At 41.2% G+C, this 12,127-nt stretch overlaps 1 protein-coding gene across 12 annotated transcripts in view; it reads left to right on the forward strand.

Annotated features, from left to right (window-relative positions):
* Positions 1-12,127, forward strand: part of SEMA5A (semaphorin 5A) — a 474,025-nt gene that overhangs the window by 128,461 nt on the left and 333,437 nt on the right. For 5 of the 12 annotated variants that reach the window (XM_077879602.1, XM_077879613.1, XM_077879601.1 and 2 more), the window contains one exon: positions 6,837-6,930. The exons of 6 other annotated variants lie outside the window; for them this stretch is intronic. The gene's annotated coding sequence lies outside the window, so the exon portion shown is untranslated. Of the gene's footprint in view, positions 1-6,836; positions 6,935-12,127 lie in introns of all 12 variants that reach the window. One more of the 12 variants, XM_077879605.1, reaches the window with a different exon arrangement.

Here is a 12,127-nt window from a genome sequence, read left to right on the forward strand (position 1 = left end):
ACACGATGGAGTAATATCTGCTATCATTTGCCTTCTGAGGTCACTGTGTAAACTGATCAGGGTGAAATTATGTAGTGATTAAGTTTCTCCAATTTCTGCTACTTTCAAGCATTCTTTTTTTTTTTTTTTAAGATTGATTGATTTGAGAGAGAGGGAGCAAGCGAGAGTGGGAGGAGGGACAGAGGGAGAGGGAGAGGGAGAGAGAGAGAGAGTGAGTCCTTGAGCAGACTCCCCACTGAGTGCAGAGCCTGCTGCAGAGCTTGACACAGGACCCTGAGATCATGACCTGAGCCAAAATCAAGAGTTGGGTGCTTAACCGACAAAGCCACCCAGGTGCCTCTTCATGCATTCATTCTTCCCCTCCGTTCTACCTCGCCTTCTTCTACCCACTTCAGCCACACATGTCAACATGCCATATCACTCTTTCCAGTTCATGCTACTTGAAGGGAGGATGCTTCTTTCATTATGAAATCCTGCTGAATGTACTGGAAGGTTTTGCCCCAATATATCAACATACACCAGCGCATTTATATGAGTCCTAGCTCCACTCTGCCCCAATACTGTGGGCATGCCATTAAATCTTGGATATTCTTTGCCTAAATTTTCCAAATCTTGTCCAAGGCTTCTGACGCTAGTTGAGGTCCTTTTGTCTCTTCTCAGGTCGACTTCCCTATGTCTAGTTATTCCATCAATATCTAGCGTATACTTTTACACTAGTGTATAGATGATACATGCTTGAGTGATGCCCTTTCTCCTTCTCTAGAGTACTCCGCTGATGGTTTGGGAAACATTTTGCCCACTCTTCTGTCTCTGGCTAATTTATTTCCTGTTATCCTGGGGACATGACATTCACTCCCAAAGTTCCCTTTGCTCTGATTCCTAGAAGTCCAATACCTGACTGTCTGACCTGGTGGTAGCTGGTTGGGACTTTAGATTCTCTTTTGCCTCCTGCCAGCAATCCTTCTACATACATTTTATGTGATGGGTTCTATGGATCAGTTGACATTGTTGATGGAACAGCAGAGATTGCTGGTAGATGGATATATAAGTGCTGTGTTTTGGTCATGAAGTTTCTTGATACAAGAAAATACTAAAAAGGGGGCCGTTCAGTGTAGAAAACAATAGTAAAGTGGTAGAGGAATTAGAATAAAAGCAGTTCACGGTTCTTTGTTTCATAGGACGTTCTTGATCTGAAAGTCTAAAGAATATTATTAGTCGATTAAGTTAGCTATTCCAAAGAGAAGTCATTTAAGGATAGCACAGTCCAGAATGTGGTAGGCTCTATTTTCTTTCCATAGAAATAATTATCCAGGGCTTAATTAGAACAAGCAGAAGAAGGGATGAGCAAAGGAAAAGGGCACCTGGAATCCAGGACACAGTTGATTTTCTGCGCATCGTTTACTGGGACAGAACACTGCCTTCTTGCAGGAGACAGAGTCTTTCATTTCAGAGAACACCATGCATGAGTTTGGCTAAGATCCTCTGTCTTGTTCTAAAATAAAACTCTAATACTGACAGTCACAGTAGTATTTGGCCTTAATTAGCCTCTGTTTATACTCCTGTAAGTTACAACTTGTGGCGTTTTCTAATCATGATCACATATTTAATGTCAAGGTTTTCTATTTGGTGGGCACAAGATTAATTTTATTTCTCCCTTCTTCTGTCCCTTCCTTGTGGGTAATTCATCAGCACAGTTTAATTCTTTGGGTTGGGGATGAGCTATCCTTCTAGCAGTGGGTAATGATGTGACTTGACTCTCAGCCCACGGGTGACATAAAAGAAGTGCCTCAGGCCTATTCTAGTTGGAGAAATGGTGTACATGAGACTCAGGTGTGCCTTTATCGGTGTGCAGCTAGCAACACACTGTTGCTTCCACTTGATGTTGCTTGGATATGAGCTGGAGATGCATCAACCCTGAAGTGGTTAAATTTGAAGGACCCCATGGAATAGATAAGGCACAGAATGCATATCCACAACAAAGACTTGTCTTCTGTTTGGCTGCTCTAGCCCAAGGCTAAGCTAATTGTCCAATTAAGAAGATTTATTAAACTCCAGAGCCCCACAAGATAATCAGGAGCATAACAGAGAACATGCCAGAGACATGCCATGTTGTTTTTCCTTTCCACTGTACAGCTGTCTGACTGGATTTCTCTGGTCCAGGCTGCAAAAACAAGCTTAATATGCAAGGAGGTTGAGAATAATTTCTGGAGTGGTGCTGTAAGCTATTTTATTCATGGTTACACAGTGTACCTAGTTTTTCAGATTATCACAGGATGAAATGAGAAATGCTTTTATGAAAAAAAAAGTCCAGATGGAAATTGTCATTTGCTATAATTCAAGAATAAATATAGTGAGTAGGTACAGAACACTCTGTTGTGAAAATGTAGGCAGCTTGTATGTCTTTCTTCTTTCCTTGTAGACTGTTTTATTTACTTATTTATAATCTTTGAAAAGAGTAGCCTGGATGCTTTGCAAAATTAAAGACCAATGAAATGGAAATCCCAATCCTGGAGAGATAGACAGCTGACTTCTCAGGGAAATCACACATTAAAGCAATCCTAGGAAAATGGAACAGAATGCTCTGAAAAGGTGAATAAAGACAAATCCCTTTAGAGTGCCTGTAATGTCAAAGAAAGTTCATTAGTTTTACATGTGATGTTTTACATAAGCTATTAGTATCTCCTTGGAGTTCCTTATTATTATTGTTAATTAAAAAAAATTTCCTAATTGGTAGACTCACAACATCATATGATTTCTTTTGTACTATTATAGATGTAGATGCTTATCTGTTATTTACACACTTTTCAATTTAATAAAAACAAGAGAAAGATACTGGTAGATAAAACTGCTAGCATTAACTTTTAATGAATGGTTGCTAAAAAAATTCTCATGATAAAACAAAAGCTGGGAGAGTTTTTTCCTATTGAATTATTATTTTCATAGGAAGATACATAAAATGTTTTATTAGGATTACATGATGCCTGGGTACAGAAAAGAGAAAAAAGCCTACATGGAGGCTGTAGCATCATACTTAACATGAAACCAGGGAGCAGTAGGGGTTCTTATTCCTTTGTTAGAAACCATTTTTCCTTGAGTTTTTTTTTTTTTTTTCCTCCATGGAGACTTTGATTCGAGTAGCTGCAGGAACAGTCAGCAGAAGCCTTCCTGGTAATGACCCAGCCTGCTCCCCTTGCCTCCCCTGTGGGGTGCTTTGGCCCATGGCCAGGTGCATTTAATAAGTTTTTAACACCTCTTTGGGGAGGGAAGTATATTTTCCGAAGGGAGAAAAAGTTAGTCATGGAAAGGTTTAGGATGTGAAGGTCTGAAGGTCAACCCATAAATCACATACAGGCTGCTGTTGAGGAGCCTGTGTCCCTAATGCAGGTAAAGGTGTGGGCCGGGAGGGGGAGCCCAGAGCTGGGTACATGTACTGGCTGCCGATGGACAGATGGACTGAGAGACGTGGGGTTTTCATTCTTGCTTGGCCCTGAACTCAGATTGCCAGTAACTTGGCTGCCCAGGTTTGCCAGAAAAGGGCTTTGAACCCCACAAATGAGAAGTGCAGCCCAAATCCCAAATTCCACTATCAGGATACGGCTTTAGAGGCACATTTCTGTGATTGATTACTGTATGGCTTTCCTGGTGAATTATTTTCATGTGGTTTTAGCCACGTTTCTAAACAGATAGATATTAAGCCATACTTTTCTATAAAACACTTATTTGGGGCTTAAACAGGGTGCCAGGGTCTAAGTGAAGACCAGCTGGTTCAGTGTCCAGACTCCTGGGTCCTGCTTTCAGCTCTGCTATCAGTGTTTCTGGGGCAGACGACTTATCCTCCTGGGGCCTCAGCTTTTAAATCTGTGAAAAGAGAAGGTGGAAGTAAAATTGATGGTTTTAAAACTGTGTTTCAAATGGCCCCAGATTTTCCCTGAAGTGCTCTGAGAGGGACTAGGGGCTGGGGTCAAGGCTTTTGAAAATCATGGTCTCTTGCTACAAAAAGGCTGAAAATCTGCAACCAGATGTTCCTGGAGCTCTGTTTGACTCTGACATTTATTTTTTTTAAAAAGTTACTTTGACATTAAGTTTGACTGGGAACTGTTTTCAGGTTAGAGCGACTGCAGAGTAGAGAGGTTCAAAGACCTGGGAGAGCCTGCTGCCTACGTTCAAATCTCAGCTCTGTCTCTTGTGCCATGCTATGTATTTGGGCACCTTTCTTAACGTCTATGTTCCTCAGCTCCATATCTGTGAAAAGAGGATAATAACTTGGGCAACAATGATGTGTCAATGTAGGTCCATTGATTGTAGCAAATGTACCCCTCTGGATGGGATTTTGATAATGGGGAGACTGTGCATTTGTGTGGAGCAGATGGCATGGTAGGAAATTTCTGTATCTGTCCCTCCATTTTGCTATAAACATGAAGCCACCCTGAAAAATACAGTCTATTAATAAAAAAAAAAAGATAATAAAAATAGTAACTGTTTCACTGGGTTGTTTTAAGGGCAAGATAATTAATGATTGTAAAATATTTAAAACACCAACTTGGTGCCTATTAAGCATCATAAAATATTAAAATATAAAATATTAAGTGCATGCTTATCCATTGGAAAACTTGTTTTCAACATGAAGCAATTTCTGCAATGTTTGAGCAATTTCAGTGTTTTCTTCATGTCCAGTGTGTTTCCAGCTTGACTGAATAAGATGGCAACCCACATCTTAGGTAGAGTGGTTGTTTCAGGCCAAGAGAGCAACTTGAGCAAGTTTTGGAAACAGAAGTTCTAGAAGTAGAAAAGTGTAGTTAGTGTTGGTAAGAATTGTGTTCTGAGAAAGTTGTCCAAGGAGGGGTTAGGTTATGCTGGAGCCCAGTGCAGGGTTGGGGGAAATCCTTTCTGTAGGGATGAGATTTCCAGCTAATGGTGGTGATGATGATGGTGGAGGTGGAGGTGGTGATGATGGTGCAGATGGTGGTGATGATGGTGGGGGTGGTGATGATGATGGTGGAGGTGGAGGTGATGGTGGTGGAGGTGGAGGTGATGGTAGAAGTGGAGGTGATGATGGTAGAGGTAGAGGTGGTGATGGTGGAGGTGGAGGTGATGGTGGCAGTGGTGATGATGGATGTGGCAGTGATGGTGATGAGGCAGGACAGGAGATTCCTTTAGAAAGGAAGCCATTTAGCTACAAGGCAAGGAGAGAAGTGGGAGACAGACAGACTGAGGAATCCTTCTTTCCCTCATTCTTCATGACCTGTGAAATTCAGCTAGCCTCTCTCGCAGGTGCACATTTGGCTCGTCATTCCATTACTGCCTCAAAGCAAAGCAAAAGCAGCCAGATAGCTGAGGATCAAAGCATGCTTTGCTAGGACATTTGGGGTTCCTGTTCAGGTTTTTGAGGGTTTTGCTTACAGATGTTGGCAGTATTCATTTTATTTCCCAAACTCTGCTGTCCTCGTTACTGTGGTAACTGAAGCTCACTTAATCTGGTTTCCATTATATAAGTGATTTGTAAAAGCCACGTTTCATTGTGATGAAATTGTGTGTTGTCGTGGTTCAGGATACAGATTTGTTAGTAGGTGTAGTACTTTCTAGCTATAGGATCATACTGACATAGTAAGTAGACAAGATTTGAAGTATGGAAAAAGATAAGATGTTCCCTTTTTACATGCCATCCTTCTGTTAATGCCACAACTCAGCATTGCTTTGAGATTTAACTTTGTATCTAACAGAGATTCTCAATGTGAGGGAGGGTGATTTGCCCCCACACCTCCCACCCCAGGACAGTTGTCAGTATCTGGGGCCATTTCGATGGTCAAGCCTGTTATCTTGGGCTCCTGGCATCTCATAGGTAGAGGCAGGCAGTGCTGCGCAGCACTATCTGGTGCTCATGCAGCCCCCAGCACAGCGAAGTGACCTATCCGAACACCAGGAATGCTCAGATTAAGGAGCTCTGGTGTATAGTGTTCATTTCATGAGAAGTTTTATGGAATATACATTCCTCATTCTGGAATCTCTTCCTTTCCAATTCCCACATCCATGACAAAGCCATCTAACATTTACTTAAAGACCTGTTTGAAAATCGTGTACTGTGAGAAACCTACTTGCATCCGGCCAGTGTCTTTTTATATCTTTTCTGTACATTCTCTTGATACAAACATTTCCAGATTACCCCTGCAGATATCCTGTGTTTCTCAACATGGCATTTTTTATCACTTCTTACAAAGCAGCTTCTATATATGTTTCTTCTCCCTAAGTTTGGTTTTAGACTCCTTAATACCTTGTGAAATTTCTTTGATTTATGTGAAAAATGTAGTTTAGCGCTATCCATGCTTTACATATCTGGTAAATACTTAATGTTTAAATTTGATACTTGATGCATTTATATAAATCAAAATATTATTTTATTGACATCTGTAATTCCTTTCACTGAAGAGAAAAGAAAACAATGTTTCTTCTTTTATTTTCCCAAACCAGACACATATTTAAAAATCATTGGATTTGAATACAGACATCAAAGAAGGTTGTTTCACATCTGAGAAAATATTTCCAGCTTTCTACTTATCTAAACTTTTCTTATTGTATTTATTTGTTAATAAATCTAGGGTAGAGTCTTTATGACACTATTCTCACTGGCCAGTGTTTTAAAAGCCTGTGTTATACTCTCTTTTTTAATGATATTATAAATAGATATTTATGACTTTCAAAAGTTAACAGTGAGTGAGCAACTGCCATTAGGAAAATGTTTCCATTTGGACAAATCCTGCCATCAGGCATGCGGGGTTTTTTGAGACAACTAATTTGGTGATGTCATTTTAACTGTGCTCTTTTTATTTGATTTCTATCAGGTTCTTCCATGTTCATTTCTTTGGATAGATAAGGCAGGAGGCGTGTATTAACATCATCTTGGAGAATTGGAAACCCAGAGTTCTTTTCTTCCTGGTAGGTAAGGACAAGGCCATGAGCCAGTCATGTGGATGGGTCACCTCTCACAGGAGTGTTTGAGATGCAGGCTGGGTGCTTACCCTGGGTGAGTTGATGTCCTCTCTTGTGGACATAGATGACCCACACATGTCTTTTGTGTGGTCAGTTCAATGGTCAGGGCCAATGGTGATATGGAAGAGAATCTAGATAGTTGAAGTCCCCCTTTAGAAGGCCATGAAAAGAAATTCATGAATATTGCCCATCAGCTGGCCACTGGGCACCTTGGTGACCTTTGGTAGGTATTAGCTCATTCTTGCCTTGCAGTCGTCCAGCAAGGTGGGTGTGAATATCCTTATTTTGCCCACAGAGGACCGGCAGCTCACATTGTTGATTTAATTCGGCCACTGTTTTTATTTCCATATTTGACTGAGGTCTGCCCAGCTCCAAATACGTATTCTCACTGTATCCCACTGGCTTTTATGATAAACCGTCTAGTTCAGTGTGCATGAATGAAGGTGACCCAGGCTCAGAAGGGACACTGTGCTAGACCTTCTGGAAACATGACCTTAACCATTCTTTAAAATTTCAGGAAGGTGCTGCTTTAAGTTTGACAAGCCCTGAAGTACAATACATGGCTATTGGATGACAGGGAAGATTTTTATGGAATCATGTAGGACAGCCCCCATTGTGGGATTCCTGTGGGATTCCTGTGGAATTTTGAATCTCCAGAGAGTGGAGTGGGTGGGTCCATTTTTCCGTGAAGCTATTTCTGTGTTACTCAGATTCTCAGAAGGGGCAGAAATACTCCAACAAGCAGGGCATTTGGAACACCCTGTTTTGTCTCCTGACGTGTACAAACACAGTCTCAGAGGACATTCCCAGAGTGGGCTGTTTGGGCCTGTTGTTTCATGGTGGGATATAATAATGAATATCTTGCTTAACATTCTGTAACTCTGGAAGTTGCTTCCAAACCACATGGTTTTTCATTAAACTGGGTGAGACAACATGCTCAGAACGCTGCTTACCCTGTGTTTGGGCAGCTGGATAATCCGTTTTGGAACCTAATACCTGATCAAAAAGAAAGAGACAGCAACACAGCTCAAAGCTGTTGCAATACTCACCTTCTATGACTTACCCTTTGGAGGTTGTCTAAGATAGTCCACCCGGTAGGTCGTTGTGTTTGTTCACTCATGTGTGGCTACTCCTTCCTCTGACCTCAAGAACTAGCTGTCTGAGGTTGGTCGGATCATGTCATCAGATTATGTGCCATTGGGACACTGGGGAAATTGTTTGTCATCAGATTATGTGCCAGTGGGACACTGGAATGATCCTTTGTAAGTGGAGCCCTCTAATTACCCCTTTTGCAAAGACATTTCAAAATAATTAGATTAAATAAGGAATCAGGTGATATAGCATTAGATACTTTGAGCTATTATCAGGTCTTCTAAATGGTTTAGCCTTGGCTTAAAGATTTATTGCTGATATTAGAAAGTTCTGGCACAGAAGCAGCAATTTGAGTCTTGTTTTTCTCCTTCACATAATGTATATAAGTACACACACACACACACACAGAGCCCTATAGTGGAGAGCGTATGTTGAAATGACTTGAACCTATGACTTTGATTAGAAACAAATCATTGATGTGTTCTTCTTACCCTCATGTCAGGCAGCTAATAAAAGCATGTTTGGGGAAATACAACAGTCCTGGATTTCATAGTCTATGAAATTAACATAGGGATCACATGTATGTCTTCTAAAAATGATTCCCATGCCGAGCCTGGCTCAGGACTTGGATGTAAACACCAGGTCGTTTTATAACCAGACCTTTACTGTGTTCCTGACCAGTTCCAATGGCAGGAGAGCTATGTGTATACAGTTTCTGTTTCTCTTTTCTGTCATCCTCTTTTAAAAATTTTATTAAGTTGTTTGTTTCTAAGGCTAAAACCTTTGAACATTGCTGAGGAATACTCAGCAAAGCAGATTGGCCCATTTTTCAACAGAGTATGAGATGGCTTAAAATTAGGGGTTCCAAGTTTCATTACAATGTGACAGCAGGTACATGTTAATCATTGCATGCTAGTCAGAGAGATGATGCATGTAAAGAATTCAGTATTATAAAATTCACAGCAACCCACGAGAAAACACAGTTAATATCCTTGTTTTGTAATGAGACAATTGAGCTGTGGAGAAGTTAAGTAACGTGCCCCAAGTCACCCAGTCAGCAAGGGGCAACACAGAGACTTAAATTCAGAAAGCTTGGTGAAGGAGTTGGGCTTCTTCACCCCCTCCTGTTCCTCTTCTTTATCCCACAAACATTAGCTGGGTCTTTGTAATATTGAATATCTAAGTTCTCTATTGTGATGAAAAGGTGTACTAGTAAGAGCGTCTCTGTCCATGGGTTTGTGTTGTGTTGGGGGAATTAAATTCATGAATAATTATATCACTTTGTAAGTAGAATGATAAAGAGCATATACAATGGGCTTTGTTTGAGTACAAGGTTAAAGGAAGAATTGGTTCTCATGAATGACAAAGCTTTTGCAGGTGCATTTGAGGTAGGCCTTCACGGGATAGATGGAAAATTGTAGTTTGGGGAAGGCATGGTGAGCATAAGGAGCAAAAGGGTGTATGGACACCAAAATGCTGGTGTGTCTCAAGAATGATGAATCATGCCTGGCGCATATTGGAAGATGAGGCAGGGGCTCGCAGTGAGATTGTGTTGCATCTTGCAGGCCATGCTCAGGGACTGTCCACAGGATTAAGTCCAGAGGATCCAGACAGAGGCGTTTAAGCCATGTTGCAGGTAGATGGAAGAAAGAGAGAACAGAGCCAGGGATGTTCAGCTAGGCCACTGGTCAGGGCAGAGACAGAAAGGCATTTAACAGGTACCATTTTGTGGCCACTTAATACATATCTGTGTTGGGAACATTAAAAGAATGAGCTTATGTGGTCCTCATAAAGACAGGTAGATGGTATTGGTATTTTAGGTGAAGAGAAAATGTTGGCAAAGGTTTAGTATACTTTCCCAGAGTCACCAAGCTAGAAAGCAGGGTTGAATTCAAATTCACATCTGCCTAATTCCACAAATCTCTCCAAGGACCTTTGGAACAAACCCTTTTGCATGGGATTGGTGATAAAGTCATAGCATCTCTTCTGAAATTGAGGGTGAGGTTGAGATATTCTACTTTGAGAAAGCCTTGCGAGAAGTGTTGAGAGCAGAGATTAGCTGTCAAAGTCCTTTTTAGCTCTGTCGTTATATGTTTACAGTAGAACTGACTAGTCCTTGGCCATGAGCAAAATCACCTTATTTATTGATTGTATGACTATGTGGACATTTTGCAGATCCTTCTTTACAGGTTAGGGTTAAGAGAATAGAGCGGACTAAGAGTAGTGTTTAGACACTTGAGTCCAGTGTGTGTGCATGCACTCGTGTGTAGTTGTTTTAAGCTTGTGCTTATAGCCCAATAAGGACACGATTCTCCATGCTGTAGGCCAGTACGCACCACTGTCTAGAGATTCATATGTGGGGTCTGCTTGGACTGGAACAAGCTGATATTTGATTTATCAGAGCATGCTGAAGACAGTGCGCTGACTTGCTTGTGGGCACTGGTATGGAGGAAATGGGGACAGTCAGGAGAAGAGGCAGCTGTTTGTTATGACTCTCTATTGTGCTTAGCTAGCAACCCCGGGCCAGTTCTCATCCTTGACATTTTTAAGTACAACTCCCATGGGATAAGAATCTTGCCCAGAGAACCCCCCCCCCCCCCCATAGGGTGAGAATCTTGCTCAGTGGTCTAGGAATTATGTTCTAAAGTTATGTTTGCTAAAGATTTATTGGATTGTGATTTGGGGAAAACATAACTACTTCATGATGTGAAATGCTAATTTGACAGTTCACAGCACACTTTGTTCGACCTCTGGCTGTGGGAACAGCACAGGGGGGTGGTGATTCTGATATTCTGATATTTCTGAGCTGAGAAGAGGACCAGGAGGGACTGCTGACCTCGGGTGATAACACAGGTGTTGTGCGATAGCAGCTTCATTAGGTGGTGGAACCTGTGATCTCTGGGATACCTCCCGAGATCCAGAAAAGCATGTGTAATTATGGATGGTGGAGATGGTGGGAAACACTGTCTTTGGCTGGCAAATGGCACTAGATCCTGAGTCTTCAATGGAACTAAGTGCTTGGAGCAAAATGGTATCAGAGCATTTGTCATTTATACATAGTTAAAGTAACATGGCCAAGTGCTTGGGCACAGCTTTCATGCCCATGGCTCTTGCATCTTGCTCTTCTTTTGAAGAATGACCAATGCTGGAAAAACTTTCCTTCAGCTATCTGATTTAACCGCTTTAACTGGAAAAATACTGGGGAGGAGTGGAAATTTCTATCAAATATGTCTGGATGAAGAACTGTGTGGAGAGTCTCTAGGGATTGTGGAAGGGTGTGCATGGAATGTATATTGGAGATGACACTGAGTTTGGTGCTTGGAGAGACCTCTCTCTACACAATTCCTAGGTAAGTGTGAGCTAGAAAACTATATTAAATTGTTAAGTAGAAGAGAAGTACTTTAAACCATGAGGTAATTTATATTGATAAATCATATAGATTCTATAGTAAATGATAATTATAAATAGTATAACATATTTCAAGTTATTTTGGAGTTAGAGGCTTCATGAATATGTGTGTAGCAACAAACTATCTAGGTAACTAGTCCATTTCAGCCTAAAATTACTTTGGGCTCATTTCTGGGTTTGCTATTCTGTTCTGTTGATCTGTGGGTCTAATTTTGTGCCAGTACTATACTGTTTTGGTCACTAAAGATTTATAATATAACTTCAAGTCTGGAACTCTGAGACCTCCAGCTTTGCTTTTCTTTTTCACAACTACTTAGGCTATTCAGGGTCTTTTGTGGTTCCATACAAATTTTAGGATTGTTTGTTATAGCTCTGTGAAAAATGCTTTTGGTATTTTGATAGGGATTGCATTAAATGTGTAGATTGCTTTGCATAGTATAGACATTTAAAAAAATTTTTTTTTTACTTATTCATTTATGACAGACATAGAGAGAGAGAGAGAGAGAGAGAGAGAGAGACAGGCAGAGGGAGAAACAGGCTCCACGCCAGGAGCCCGACGTGGGACTCGATCCCAGGACTCCAGGATCACACCCTGGGCCAAAGGCAGGCACCAAACTGCTGAGCCACCCAGGGATGCCCAGTA

This window comes from Canis aureus, chromosome 31 (genome assembly GCF_053574225.1).
Source record: "Canis aureus isolate CA01 chromosome 31, VMU_Caureus_v.1.0, whole genome shotgun sequence".
NCBI lineage: Eukaryota > Metazoa > Chordata > Mammalia > Carnivora > Canidae > Canis > Canis aureus.